At 35.7% G+C, this 16,141-nt stretch overlaps 1 protein-coding gene across 6 annotated transcripts in view; it reads left to right on the top strand.

Moving 5' to 3' along the window:
• DIAPH2 (diaphanous related formin 2) overlaps positions 1–16,141 on the top strand; it is a 968,993-nt gene that overhangs the window by 514,603 nt on the left and 438,249 nt on the right. The gene's annotated exons all lie outside the window — the stretch shown is intronic.

Below are 16,141 nucleotides of genomic sequence, written 5' to 3'. Positions count from 1 at the left end.
TTTTAACTTCTGTTGCCATTAAATCTGCATCCCATATGTCCAGATAACTTGTTATGAGGGGTAATATGAGGATATATAGTATATACATTTACACTTGCTTTGTGAACTAGCTATGCCTATTTACTATAGCCCCCTATGGAAGCATATGATCTTTTTGATAGGAAAAATATGTCAGTTTTTGAAAGTTTTATATTAGTAGGAGGACTGAGAAAAAGAAGTTAAAGGCCAGACCAAACTAAGAAGTGTGCGTATGTGTTGAAGAGATTGAGAGATAAAATATGAGAGAGGGAATGAAGGAGTGAGAAAGTTTCAGGGATGTTTTTCAGAATTGGATGATCAGAGAAAAATAGAATCAGGTTAACTATTTCTTCTTACATGTAAACTGATAAACTTGTAAAGAGCTTTAAAAATGCAAAGTGAGAGTTGCCACATTATGCTCCTTATATTCTGCCAATAAAAATTATTTAAAAACAAGCAATATAAATTTGTATATAGAACTGTAGTGAGGGGTAAAATTTGTTTCCAATAGGGGACTTGTTTATGGCTTCATGACTCGTTAAATACAGACTCATTTCAAGAAAATAAAAAACAATGATTACATCTTTATTTTCTTTCATTTTAAAAATTGTATCCTCTTGCACTGATGTGAAATAAACAATCAACTTAATACTGTGCCATCAAGACACTCCTTGAAGTCATTGTGACTAAACAATAGTGGATACAGTTAGCTCTTCTGTTGGGTAGTGTGACTGGCAGACATGAATAATTTGCTAGTTTACAAAAAAACCTTTTTTTATTTTTATTTCTTGGTTCTTGATGAGTCTCCCATATATCAGTTGGCAATAAATAATTTCAGCACTGGAGCAGACCAAAAAAATGATGATTTATGGAACTAGCTGTAGATCTTACTAGGTTTGCCACAAAGGCTGTTTCTATAGAAGATTTAAATGAACCCAGCTGGCTTAGTATTCTGTGAATTGCTGTAGTCATTTTCTGAGTTTAATCTTATGACTGATTTTGTAATTCTCACAGTGGGGAAAAGTTGACAACACGAACAGCATTTAGTGAATATAATTAGGAAGTTTGAAAACAAATGCTTTTTTACCCTATAAAAGCTCTGTTCAAAGGGGATTTTGACCCTGTATGAGATTGTTTTCAGAATATGTGACTACTGTGACTGAATGTGAGTGATTATATTACAAACGAATTTCCCTGTCCAATGAAACCGTACTAATGTAGGGACAGCAGAACTTTACGAAGGAGGGCTGCTGTCCGTGGAAGGGGGGTTATAAGCAGTTAATATTCAAATAAAACTCTGAACATCCAAGTATTCCTATGATAATTTTAGGAAATCTAACAAATACATACATACACACATGCACACACACTTATATAAATGCTTTGGAGGCTTCCCTGGTGCCTCATTGGTAAAGAATCTGCCTGCCAATGCAGGAGACAAAGGTTTATCCCTGTGACCCCCATGCATGGCAACCCACTCCAGTATTCTTTCTTGGAGAATCCCTTTGCACAGAGGAGCCTGGTTGGCTATAGTCCATGGGGGTCACAAAAGAGTCGGACATGACTTAGAGACTAAACAACGACAAGCAATACTTTTTAGCTAGTATTTGGGCAGGAAGCTGGCAACATTATTAATTATTTTCTATGGAACCTTGTGCTACATGCTTTGCAGGGATAAAGAGAAATAAAACATACTAATGAGCTGCTTGCCAAGTACAGCACATTATAATACTAAAACGAGAGACAGGGAGAAAAATAGGGAGAAATGGGGTGAAGAGAAGGAGGAGATGACTTTTATATAATAGCACACATATAAAATAATCTGTGTTGCTATAATTAGTGGTTAACTAACTACGAGATAATGAAGTACTCTTTTATATGATAGCCAATACCATAAAACTGCCCCTCTTCTTCAGAAACAAAAGGCACAATGCCAGCCTCATTTACAACATGTGCGTTACTTCTCTCCTACAAACCAAAGCTTAGATATTGCATTCCTCCCTGTCATTCATTTTTTTCTTTTTATTTCTCCTTTTTTTTCCACCTGATTTTTTTTTTAGTTTTTTATTTTTTAAATTTTAAAATCTTTAATTCTTACATGCGTTCCCAAACTATTTCTCCTTTTTTTAATCTTCATTCTCTTCCCTTTTATGCTACAGAAGGAACATCTTTAAAACAGTTCTTCATAAGTTTCTAACTGCTTTTATAGTAGTTACTATTATTTAAAATTTTGGGCAGAATCAGTACCTGTTCAAAAACAGTAATATAATGGTCCACTGTATGACTGTTATGTGTCTGCACCCTGCCTTATTCAAAAATTGGAGAAAAAAGTAATGTTTCTTTTAAAAACAGATAGTCATGAGGTTTTCCGGATAAATAAGACTGAAGAAAGTCACCATTAATGCTTTGTATGAAGGATCTTTCTTTGAAATCCAAGCAAGTAAGTGGAAGAAAATATAAATGTATGCCAAGGTTGAAAATTTAGAAAGAACTCAGTTTTTAAAATTCAAGCAAATAGCTAGGCACTTAAATTATTTTTTAAATTTAATTGATATATAGGTGATTTACAATGTTGTATTGCTGCTGCTGCTGCTAAGTCGCTTCAGTCGTGTCCGACTCTGTGCCACCCCATAAATGGAAGCCCACCAGGCTCCCCCGTCCCTGGGATTCTCCAGGCAAGAACACTGGAGTGGATTGCCATTTCCTTCTCTAATGCATGACAGTGAAAAGTGAAAGTGAAGTCGCTCAGTCGTGTCCGACTCCTAGCGACCCCATGGACTGCAGCCTACCAGGCTCCTCTGTCCATGGGATTTTCCATGCAAGAGTACTGGAGTGGGGTACCATTGCTTTCTCCAACAATGTTGTATTAGGTTTAGGTGTATGCAAAAAGTGATTCAGTTATATTATATATATATATATATATAAATGTATGTATATATATATATTTATATATTCATTTTGAGATTCTTTTCCCATACATATTATTAGAGAATATTGGCTATAGTTCCCTGTGCTATACAGTAGATCCTTGATGGTCTATTATATATACAGTAGTGTGTATTTCTTAATCCCAAATGGCTTTTCAGATACTTAAAATAAATAGAATATTTTACTTTGAAACCTGTGTTGCGGGAAGTTGTAAAGCATTGTAAGCTATTCAGAAATTTAGGGACTGATGCTGATGAAGATTCTAAGGATTTTAGAATCCTTAGTCATGCCTGATTTATTCCATTCATTTTACAAGTTTTAGGTTTCATGAAATATATAAGAAAGGCCTGGGTACTTGTCAATTTATGAAAGAAACTCCTTAGGAGTTTTGTTTGTTGTGTTAGTTATTTCAGAAGTTAAATGTGTTCACACTTAGAGATTTCAACTTAACTGGTAATTTTTAAAGTAATTTACCAAAGTATAATTGACATACTATCAGATTTACTCATTTTTTAATATAAAGTCTGATGAATTTTGTTGTTTGTATACAGCTGTGTAACCTTCACTCAGTCAAGACATGAAACAGTTCTAACAGCCTGTGGTTTGGTCATACCCCTTTGCAGTCAATCCCTACTCCCAGCTCCAGGCGACTACTTCTTTGCCTTCTGTCACTATAATTTTAACTTTTTCTACAATTTCATATAAATGAAATTATTCAGTAATGTAATCTTTTCTGTTACTTTGGATTTGGTGTGTCTTTCACTTAGCGTATTGTGACATGTATTAGTAGTTCATTTCTATTACTGAATAATATTCCACCACATTTCCATTCATTGATGGGAATTTGGGTTGTTCCTAATTTTTGTCTATTACAAATAATGCTGCTTTTAATATTCATGTGCAAGACAGAAATTTCCTTTATCTTGGGTAAATACCTAGTATCTTATAGAAAGTAGGCTTAAATTTAAAAGATACTGTTTTCCAAGTTATTTGTACCATTTTACATTCTTGTGCTGTGCTGCTATGCTTAGTCACTCAGTCGTGTCCAACCCTTTGTGATCCCAATGGATTGCAGCCTGCCAGGCTCCTCTGTCCATGGTGATTTTCCAGGCAAGTATCCTAGAGTGGGTTGCCATGCCCTTCTCCAGGGGATCTTCCTAACCCACGGATCAAACCCAGGTTTCCCGTATTGCAGGCTGATTTTTTACCATCTGAGCCACCAGGGAAGCCCAAGAATACTGAAGTTGGGTAGCCCCTATCCCTTCTCCAAGGAATCTTCCAGACCCAGGAATTGAACCAGGGTCTCCCATATTTCAGGCGGATTCTTTACCAGCTGAGCTACCAGGGAAGCCCATTTTATATTCATACCTAAAATTAAATCACAATGAGATATCATTTCATATCCATTAGATGGGCAAAATTTTTTAAATTCTGAAAATATTATGAATGAATAAGAATATGTGTCAAGGGGAACTATTGGTGAGAGTGTCATTTGTTACCTGTTTTGGAAAACAGTTTCGTATGATTTAGAAATGTTGAAGATACCATAACCATAAATGTTGCTCCTAGTATATTCTCTAAATAAGCTCTTACATAAGGACTCGGGAGACTTGTACAAGAGTAATCAGTATCAATAGAGTAGAAAGATAACCCGCAGAATGGACAAAAGTATTTGTAAATCATGTATCTGATAAAGCATAACTCCTACAACTGAACAACAGCAAACACAAGCAACCTAATTCAAAAATGGGCAAAAGACTTTAACACATTTTGCTAAAGAAAATGGCCAATCAGCACATGAAAATATGCTCAACATCATTAATCATTAGGGAAATCTGAATCAAAACTATAATGAAATACCACTTCATATCCATTAGGGTAGCTACTATCTTAAAAAAAAAAAAAAAAAAAAAAACAGAAAACAAACATGTTAGCAAGGAAATGGAGGAACTGGAACCTTTCTACCATGGCTTGTATGAATATAAAATGGCTTGTGTGGTAATAGCCCCTGTGGAAAACAGTATGGTAGTTACTAAAAAAGTTAAACATGGAATTACCGTATGATGCCACATTCCACTTCTGTATGTAAATATAAAATAATTGAAAGACTGATTATTCATAGTAGCATTATTCACAATGGCCAAAGGTGGGAACAACCCAAGTGTCCACTGACAGATGAATGAATAAATAAAATATGCTATATACATACGATGGGCTATTATTCAACCTTTACCAAAAGGAAATCTGGTATATCCTACAGCATGGATGAATCTTGAAGACATTATGCCAAGTGTGATAAGCCAGACACATTAGGACAAATATTGATAATCCCACTTAATTGAGGTATATAACAGACAAATTCATAGAGACAGAAAGCAGAGTAATGGTTGCTAGCAGGTAGAACAGAAAGAAGAATGAGGAATTATTGTTTAATGGGTGCAGAATGTCAGCATGGGAAAATGTTCTGGAGGTGGACATTGGTTATGGTTGCATCACAACGTTGAATGTACTTAACACCACTTAACTGTACACTTAAAAAACGCATGTAAGAATTAAAGATTTTAAAATTTAAAAAAATTTAAAAAATGGTTAAAATGGTAAATTTTGTGTGTATTACAAAGTAATATTCACAACAGCATTATCTATAAGAATATCAGTAATAATGTCTCCCTCACCCCTCTAAAAATGGAAACTAGATAACAGAAATGGTCAGCATGAGACTATACTTAAAGTATATTCATGGGGTGGAATAGTATACAGTCATGAAAATGAATGACTGGGGATAGCTAATTATGTAACTCATCCCTAAACAGTGGTTACACAGATTCTAATTATAATTTGGCAATATTGTATAACGTAGGCCTTAAAGGTTGTTCTTAAATAGGTTAGTTGTTCTTAAAGCCACTAATGTCACACCTCCAAAAGTCATTTATTTACACCGTATATAGATAGCAATATCAGTTATATACACCTATTTGGTGGTGGTGAAGTACAGGAAAAACATAAAATAAACAAATCCAAAATCCCTTCGCTTATTTTCAAACCTCATGCATATAAAACAGTTTTGTTAAGTAAAATTCTCATGACAATACAAGTTGCAAGTTTCAGTTAAATGCTTAAACCATTTCTGAGAGGAAACCACTGAAGACCTTAGGGATATTCGTGTTTGTAAAGTATTTCTATACTAATTTAGAATACCTTGATTTTTGTTCAAACTATTCTCAGAAGAACTATTTGGTAAACCTATAGGCAGGTTGATTAAGAGCATTTGAAAGTGCCAGAACAGCTTTAGTTTTTAAAGTATAGACATGATTCATTAATTCTTTCTGGTCTTGCCTCAAATGAGGACAAATGGTTGTTGATTTGCCACTGGTGCTGACTACTTCAGGCTAATGCATATGCAGAGTATTCTCCTTGAATAAGTAAGTAGGGATAGAAGGAAAAATGCCGAGAGGTGGAGCAGGAAGAACAGGAAAGCAAAATTTGTCTTCTCTTGGAAACTGACATCACCACTGCCCTGCTGAGCCGGAAGATGGCAATTGAGATGAGTCTTTATGCCATTTAATGTTATCATGGTTTTCAAGTTTAAGCTCTCCTTTCAGAGACTGCTGCTATAAGTGAAGCAAACAAGTATAAAACTCTTAAATTGCTTGACTTTAACACAATTGATATTATCTGTTCCCTTTTTTTTTTGAAATACATTGTAGCACTCAAATTAAGAATGTTAAAAGAAAAAAGGACAGTCACATTTACATAAAGAATTAAGACATCTTTCTACTGTATATTACGTTTGGCTGAATTAGTGTCAGCCCTGGTCATGTAGCACCAGGAAAGCATTTGGGGTGAGAGTTAGAAATAAAGCCAGGAAAGCATGTATGAAACTTGTCTGGTCGTTGCTACAGAGCTAATGTCTTTATGGTAATTGCAATCCTTAAAAATACATTATCTTTCTCAATGTTATTGTAGTGTGTGGTGGTATTGAAGAAAGCAATAATTTGTAAACAACCCTTGGCAGAGAACACAGAACTTAATTTTGCTTAAATAAAGGAGACAAACATTAGAATTCATGTGCTGTACCGAGACTGGCACACAATAGCAGTTGTTTTGATATATGCACTGAAGCATTCATGATTGCTTAAATATTAACTGTTCCATGAATATAAAAATACAATAGGGAAAAAGAAGCCATGATTAGGGAACATTTCTACTAAAAGAAATGAAGTTGAATGATCTGATCGTATTGGTAGTCTAGCTGGGTTTATTCCAATGATTCTACCATATTCCTTCACTGCTTTTCCCTACATCCTTTCTTTCTAAGGACAGTTCAGTATAAATGTGGGTCCTGTTGTGTTGCTATCTGTTCGAGCTCTTTCCTTGATGCTGAGGGATTAGGCATTTCTGAATTTTCCTGAGTAAAGGACCTGTTGATAAGTTGCTAAGTTTCACCGTAGCCATTTGTATAAACACTAGGGGAAAAGGGAGCAGGCATGTCTAGAAAGGTCTTCCTTCTGATATAATCTAGAGACATGAACTTTTATCTCACATTGAAGTTTTTTCTTTTTCTATTCAAGTAAAGTTGATATACATGATATTATATAAGGTCCACGTCTACAATATACTGATTCACAATTTTTAAAGGTTATACTCCATTTATAGTTATTTTAAAAGATTTGCTACATTCCCCCTGTTGTATAATATATCTTTGTAGCTTATTTTATACGTAATAGTTTGTACCTCTTAGTCCCCTTACCCCTGTTGTGCCCTTCCCCCTCCCCACTGATAACCATTAGTTTATTCTCTAGATCTATGAGTCTGCTTCTTTTCTGTTATATATTCACTATTTTATTGTATTTTTATATTCCATCACATTGAAGTTTTAATATTTTTAAACCTGCTTAAATATATCATGGTGTTTGTTTACTTAGAGCCAGCACACATTAGCCTAGAAATTAGAACTGGAGAAATAAATTCGTAAGGTAAGACTTTTTATGGAAAGCATTGAAACCTGATGTCTTGCATTGAAATTTGATACTCTAATCCAAAATTCTTGAGCAAATATTTCAACAGTAATTCAGATTTGCTAATAAGAAGTTACTTTTGCACCTTGAATTACAGTTGGAAGTCATAAAGGATCTTCTGGGTTGTCTAGCCCATCACCCTGATAATACAAGGATGATAAGACACACTACAGCATCAGGTAGCTGTATTTTCAATACACTTTTAGGGGAAGGATGAGGGAGAGTTTTAAAGACTTATGAGCTTTGGACATACTGTTTGGGTCATCAGTTCTTAGATGAGTAGATGAGTAGATGGTAAGTTCTGATACTAATCAGTCTCATTTTTAATATAAATTAATCAGGAACATTCAGAGTGATTGTGATTGTGTCCTTCAGATGTCACAGATTGCTAGTTTTAAATTAACAGTAAGCTTTGGAGTTATGTCGGCACTTCAACTTTTTATATGTGGAAGTAATTATGACAGGGCCCTGGCAAACATCTTGTCTAGAAATTTCCTTTGAAGAAGACTAGTGGTTCTCAAACTTTAGCATGCCTCAATCATCTGGAGGTACTATCAAGATTTTTTGGCCAATATATTAAAACATATTGATGGGCCCCTACCCTTCGAGTTTCTGGTTTAGTCAGTTTCATGCATGGCCCTCATTTTTGAATTTCGATCAAGTCCATAGGTGATGCTGAATCTATTGGTTCAGGAACCATGGTTTGAGAATGAGTGAAATAACCAGTGCCTATGCATTTTCCTTTCTCATGATTTTTAATGTTTACTTCTTCCATTGCCTAATCCCCACAGACTTAATTATGTTGAACTTATTTAGGACAAAAAAACATAATAATCTTTGTTACTAGCTTCACCATTTTCCAGCTGCCAGCTCTGCTGCCCACTCTATTATCTAGCTATTTGTTACCCATAATCAATATTTTTAATCAGTTACCTTACATGTTACCTTCTCTTTCTGGCTATCCAGTCTTTTTAAGTTTGCACCACTGGCAATGTATTGAAACTGTGCATGAAGGTCATGGAAGATTTCTCTAATCATCAAGTCAGTTCTCATTATCTTTGGGCTCTCTGTAGCATTTATTCATTCAACAAACATTTGCTAAACAAAATTATATTTTTTCTTCTTTCTTAAGTAGTTCACAGTTTGACAGGTGAGACTCCTTGTGTAAACAAAATGATATATTATGGAATAAATCCTTTAACCAAAGTTTATATAAATCACTATGAGAAAATAAAAGCAAAATTAATTAATTCTGTTCAGGAAAGTTCAGAGAGGATCATTAGCACTACTCTCCCAGAATGACCCTGTCCCCCAGTCCCATCACCTTCATCACCCTTGATGCTTAATTCAGTCCAGAATGTGATAGACACCCAATTTTCATAAGTTACCATGTTGTATTCTGGCACCAACTCTTGACCAAGGTCAAGTTACTTAAGCACTCTAAACCTGGTTCCTTACCTATAAAATGGGCTTGTTAATAACTGAATATTTTCATGATTTTTTGAACAAAAGATGACACATTTGAAACACTTCTCAAAGTACCTGGCCCATAGGCACATGATAGATAGGTTAGAAATGTTGGTTCTCATCCCCCTTGAAGGGGGTATAGGCTACTACCACATGATGAAGGAAGAAGGCATTTTAGGTCAAGAAGAACATAAGAAAATGAATGGAAACCTTCCACATTCATGCATTCAGTAAATATATATTAAGTACCTGTTACATGCCAGCCATTGTTCTAGATTCTGAGTATGTGAAAGTGAACAAAGCAGACCAAAAAATGCCCTCTACTTGTGTAGCTGACATTGTACCAGAGAGAGACAGATAATACAAATATAAGTATTTTTATTATATAATCTAAATATAAATGTAATAATTTTATTATAATAAAATATTAAAAATAAGTATATTTATGATGATTGCTATGGAGAAAAATATAAGAGGGAGAGAGGTAAGAGATATTTTGAGAGTAGATTGCAAGTTTCAATAGAGTAACCAGAAAAGAACATAATGAGAAAGTGACTTTTGAGTACAGATCTTGAAAGATGAGAAGGAGCTAGCCATGCTGGTGCATAAAAGTGAAAACTTGCAGGCAGAGAAAAAGTACATGCACAGGCTCTGAGTGAGACACATGCCTGGTAAATTCAAGGAGCCACAGAATGGAGGTCAAGCATGGCTCAAGGGGGCTGGTGAGGGACAGTAGCTAGAGCTAAGATCTCACTGGTGATGGTGGTCCAGGTCACAGAGGGGCTTTTAGGTTATGGTAATGACTTACTCTGTATGAAGATGGGAAGCTAAAGTAGATTCTTATCACTTCTGATCTAGACGGTGATCCTGGGCATGATAATAGACTATCTTATTAAATTCTACAAGTCTTATCTAATGCCCATTTTACGGATCAGAAAGCTGAGGCATAGAGTATTGAGGTCACTTGCCCAAGGTCGCACAAGTAGTGAATGGTATAGAGTGAAGGTTCAAACCCAGTACTGTCTGAATCCAGTCTGTGCTCAATAACTATTCTGATTAGAAATGTGAACCTCTTTATATGAGTTGTAGAGAACCATTATTTTTTTGAAGGGAGAGAATGGCATGGTCATACGGATATTTAAGAAGCATTATTATAGATTAGCTTCACATAGCTACGACTCGACGTTTAAAAAACAAACTGCTACCTCCTTCTCAAAGCCAGCTTACTCTAGAGAGTTACCGCTTTCTCAATATAACCATTCTTAATTTTTTTTCTCTTTTTTAAAAGTTTTAATTGGAGGCTAATGACTTTACAATATTGTGGTGGTTTCTGCATACATTCACATGAATCAGCCATGGGTGTACATGTGTTCCCCATCCTGACCCTCCTTCCCCATCCCATCCCTCTGGGTCATCCCAGTGCACCGGCCCTGAGCACCCTGTCTCATGCATCGAACCAGGACTAGAGATCTATTTCACAGATGATAATATACATGCTTCAAAGCTATTCTCTCAAATTATCCCACCCTTGCCTTCTATCACAGAGTCCAACAGCCTGTTCTTTACATCTGTGTCTCTTTTGCTATGTTACATATAGGGTCATCATTTCCATCTTTCTAAATTCCATATATATGTGATAATATACTGTATTGGTGTTTTTCTTTCTGACTTACTTCACTCTGTATAATAGGCTCCAATTTCATCCTCTGCATTAGAACTGATTCAAATGCATTCTTTTTAATGGCTGAGTAATATTCCACTGAGTATATGTACCACAGCTTTCTTATCCATTCGTCTGCCGATGGACATCTAGACATCTAGGTTGCTTCCATGTCCTGGCTATTGTAAACAGTGCTGTGATGAACATTGCGGTCCACGTGTCTCTTTCAATTCTGGTTTCCTTGGTGTGTATGCACAGCAGTGGGATTGCTGGGTCATATGGCAGTTCTGTTTCCAATACAACCATTCTTTTAATCACCCAAATTTAAAACTTTTGGAGTCTGATCTTTCCCTTTCCGTCATCCTAGGTATTTCTCTTCAATGGCTTAATGTGGTTTGTTTTCACAGTGTGTCTTAAATTTGTCCTTTCTTTGGCTTTTTTTTTTTCATGTACTCATTATCATTTTAGATATATCAGTCCTTGACACTTTCTACAAAATTACTCTTCTACATCATCCCCTTTCTGTATAAGTTTGCGTTTTCTTGTAAATGCTAGGCTTTGGGGGCTTTGAAAGTACCATTTATTGTTTATCTCTGATCCCGTATATTGTTTATGTCTGATCTCTAGTGTCCAGCCCACATTGAATCATCAAGTGTACTTCTACATTCATAATTGCTTTGCTCCTAACCTGTCTCCCCTTATAAATGTTTAGTGCTTCATTTCCCAAGGGGACATTGGAACTTTGCTCTGGCATCCCCTCTCATATAACTCACAACAGATAATGGTGTCCTGAAAAAGTCTGGGCTTTGTGGTCAATATTTCTGTATGTGTATGTATGTATATGTGTGTGTCTGCATATGTGTACACATGCACACAGAACAAGAGTATACTTTAATTTAGAAGAATTGTTCTGTGGCCTCACAGGTGGGAACTGATGTGGAGAAAAATCTTCATTCAGAAGCATTGATTGCCTCCCTAGGTGTGTACTATGATGCTCCTAGGTACTGTGGACAATAAGTATTAGTGAAACAAGGTTTCTTCCCTTGAAAGAGCTCATACTGACTGGAGAAAGTACTGTGTTGAAATGTTTATGGTGAAGGAACATAGCAAAGGAAGGAATAAATTATTCCTTAGCGGGGTCTTCAGAAAGGAAGGAGTACTTGAGTGCTCTTGAAATGTGAGTAGGTATTCACTTGGCAGAGAGAAAAGAGGAGGAGAGTCTATGGAGAGCACAAGATGCACAAAAGCACACTGGTGTGACACTGTATGGTATGTTCAAGCAGTTGTAATCAAACGGAAGAGAAAAATAGGTACGAGAAAGCAGCAGGGGACACATTAGAAAGGCAGGCAAGGGGCAGCTGAGAAAGGGCTTTAAATGCAAAATCAAGAAGTTGGTGTGCTTTTCTAGTAGCTGAAGGGAGACTTCGCAATGGAAACTTTGAATGGGTCCTAATCATTCTGACAAAATTAAACATTTAAAAACTAACATTTGTGTGGCGAGGTTAAATGAACTGAAATAGCTTGGTTTAAGAGCAAAGGACACCTGAGAAAGGGAGTTTTCACACTTGTGAGAGGTGGTTATACAGAGGAGAGTGACCAGTTATTTTCAGTTTCCGCTGACGACAGAGCAAGAAGAAATAGGCTTAAATCTCAGGAGAAGGGAAAATTACCTATAGAAGGGGTCCTTCGCAGAAAGACTGAGTGTGACTGACATGTATGATTAAATGTTGGCTCAGGCACTCTGGCTGTGTGCTGCCTGCTTTGTGTTCAGTCCAACTGATTTCAAAAATAAGGTGAACACTGCAGGTTTTCAGGCTCGAATGAGAATGTTCAAAATAAATCTTTTATAAGGCAATTGGTTATTCAGATATTTTGCCATCTCCCTAACTAAAGTTTTGGAAATGTATTTGAACACATCACATATAAATAGTATCTTTCATAACATAGCACTCCTGTTTATTAGGGAAAAAATGATCAGAATTTGCTAGAGAAATGTGTTAATCTGTTAAAGGTATTTTGTACTCATGTACCATTTCAGAAAGTTATTAAAGATTAGGTCGATACAGTTAGTATAAATTCAGTTATTAATCTTTATGTATAACATTTATTGGTCAGATGATTATAATTAAAATCACTATGTGGTTTATTAACTGGCAGTTAATCAGTGAATATAGTGAATTGCTCTATTTTTATTGATGTCATTCACTGATAACTCACTTTATTAAGATATAAAATGTTTTTAGCTTTTTCAAATAATTCCAATTTCTGGAGCTATTTGTGATTATATTGTTTGAAAATAGGTACAAGACAGAGGATTATAGGGTGGCCATTTTGTTCATCCTTTTGCATGTTATACTGAGTTAACCTGATACCAAAACAAAGTTAATTTTATTTATTAGTAAACTAACCCAAACACTTTGTAAGTGATTTTGAACATAGTCAGGTTACCTTTATACTACCCCAGGAGATGTCTATAGCTAGTGAGTACACTTGGAAGAGCAAATTATTGGATAATTGTCTTTAGCCATTAGAAGTGATGAAGGTGAATGTTCTTAGTTGCTTTCTGTGCTTGACATTGAACCATTCAATAGGTCCTGAGAGAGATGATGACTAATGTGTGGATAGTATAGACACAGTAAGAGACACTGAAGCCTTGATAATACAAAGTAAATATACTTTAATATGTAAAGATGCTTTACCCTTATGTTTTGATATTATATGTTCATTTTTAAATGATTGGTCTAAGTGTCATGGGCATAGAGAAAAATGTTTAAAAGACCACATATTTGTTGTTAATATTCCCTGCCAGTTTGAAACCACAAGATAGACTCTTGGTGTAATGTTATTTAAAAAATAAACATTTCAATACAGATTTAGCAAGTCATCTCCCATACCAACTAAAATATTTCTCAGCTTGACAAGATAAGCATGTGGCCATCTTTGTCCATGCCTTGAAGGCAATGTTAGAAATCTAGAAAAGTCATGCAACTCTGTTGACTACTCTTTCTTTTTTTTTATTTTTTTATTTTTTTTTATTTTTAGTTTTTTATTTTTTAAATTTTAAAATCTTTAATTCTTACATGCATTCCCAAACATGAACCCCCCTCCCACCTCCCTCCCCATAACATCTTTCTGGGTCATCCCCATGCACCAGCCCCAAGCATGCTGCATCCTGCGTCAGACATAGACTGGCGATTCAATTCACATGATAGTATACATGTTAGAATGTCATTCTCCCAAATCATCCCACCCTCTCCCTCTCCCTCTGAGTCCAAAAGTCCGTTATACACATCTGTGTCTCTTTCCCTGTCTTGCATACAGGGTCGTCATTGCCATCTTCCTAAATTCCATATATATGTGTTAGTATACTGTATTGGTGTTTTTCTTTCTGGCTTACTTCACTCTGTATAATCGGCTCCAGTTTCATCCATCTCATCAGAACTGATGCAAATGAATTCTTTTTAACAGCTGAGTAATACTCCATTGTGTATATGTACCACAGCTTTCTTATCCATTCATCTGCTGATGGACATCTAGGTTGTTTCCATGTCCTGGCTATTATAAACAGTGCTGCGATGAACATTGGGGTACATGTGTCTCTTTCAATTCTGGTTTCCTCGGTGTGTATGCCCAGAAGTGGGATTGCTGGGTCATAAGGTAGTTCTATTTGCAATTTTTTAAGGAATCTCCACACTGTTCTCCATAGTGGCTGTACTAGTTTGCATTCCCACCAACAGTGTAGAAGGGTTCCCTTTTCTCCACACCCTCTCCAGCATTTATTGCTTGCAGATTTTTGGATCGCAGCCATTCTGACTGGTGTGAAGTGGTACCTCATTGTGGTTTTGATTTGCATTTCTCTAATAATGAGTGATGTTGAGCATCTTTTCATGTGTTTGTTAGCCATCCGTATGTCTTCTTTGGAGAAATGTCTATTTAGTTCTTTGGCCCATTTTTTGATAGGGTCGTTTATTTTTCTGGAGTTGAGCTGCAGAAGTTGCTTGTATATTTTTGAGATTAGTTGTTTGTCAGTTGCTTCATTTGCTATTATTTTCTCCCATTCAGAAGGCTGTCTTTTCACCTTGCTTATATTTTCCTTTGTTGTGCAGAAGCTTTTAATTTTAATTAGGTCCCATTTGTTTATTTTTGCTTTTATTTCCAGCATTCTGGGAGGTGGATCATAGAGGATCCTGCTGTGATTTATGTCTGAGAGTGTTTTGCCTATGTTCTCCTCTAGGAGTTTTATAGTTTCTGATCTTACATTTAGATCTTTAATCCATTTTGAGTTTATTTTTGTGTGCGGTGTTAGAAAGTGATCTAGTTTCATTCTTTTACAAGTGGTTGACCAGTTTTCCCAGCACCACTTGTTAAAGAGATTGTCTTTACTCCATTGTATATTCTTGCCTCCTTTGTCAAAGATAAGGTGTCCATATGTGTGTGGATTTATCTCTGGGCTTTCTATTTTGTTCCATTGATCTATATGTCTGTCTTTGTGCCAGTACCATACTGTCTTGATGACTGTGGCTTTGTAGTAGAGCCTGAAGTCAGGCGAGTTGATTCCTCCAGTTCCATTCTTCTTTCTCAAGATTGCTTTGGCTATTCGAGGTTTTTTGTATTTCCATACAAATCTTGAAATTATTTGTTCTAGTTCTGTGAAAAATGTGGCTGGTAGCTTGATAGGGATTGCATTGAATTTGTAAATTGCTTTGGGTAGTATACTCATTTTCACTATATTGATTCTTCCAATCTATGAACATGGTATATTTCTCCATCTATTAGTGTCCTCTTTGATTTCTTTCATCAGTGTTTTATAGTTTCCTATATATAGGTCTTTAGTTTCTTTAGGTAGATATATTCCTAAGTATTTTATTCTTTTTGTTGCAATGGTGAATGGAATTGTTTCCTTAATTTCTTTTTCTACTTTCTCATTATTCGTGTATAGGAATGCAAGGGATTTCTGTGTGTTGATTTTCTATCCTGCAACTTTACTATATTCATTGATGAGCTCTAGTAATTTTCTGGTGGAGTCTTTAGGGTTTTCCATGTAGAGGAT

The sequence above is a fragment of the Ovis canadensis genome, chromosome X, assembly GCF_042477335.2.
Source record: "Ovis canadensis isolate MfBH-ARS-UI-01 breed Bighorn chromosome X, ARS-UI_OviCan_v2, whole genome shotgun sequence".
Taxonomy (NCBI): Eukaryota; Metazoa; Chordata; class Mammalia; order Artiodactyla; family Bovidae; genus Ovis; species Ovis canadensis.
The sequence above is the reverse complement of the archived record's forward strand: the minus strand, read 5'-3'. Positions and strand labels throughout refer to the sequence as shown.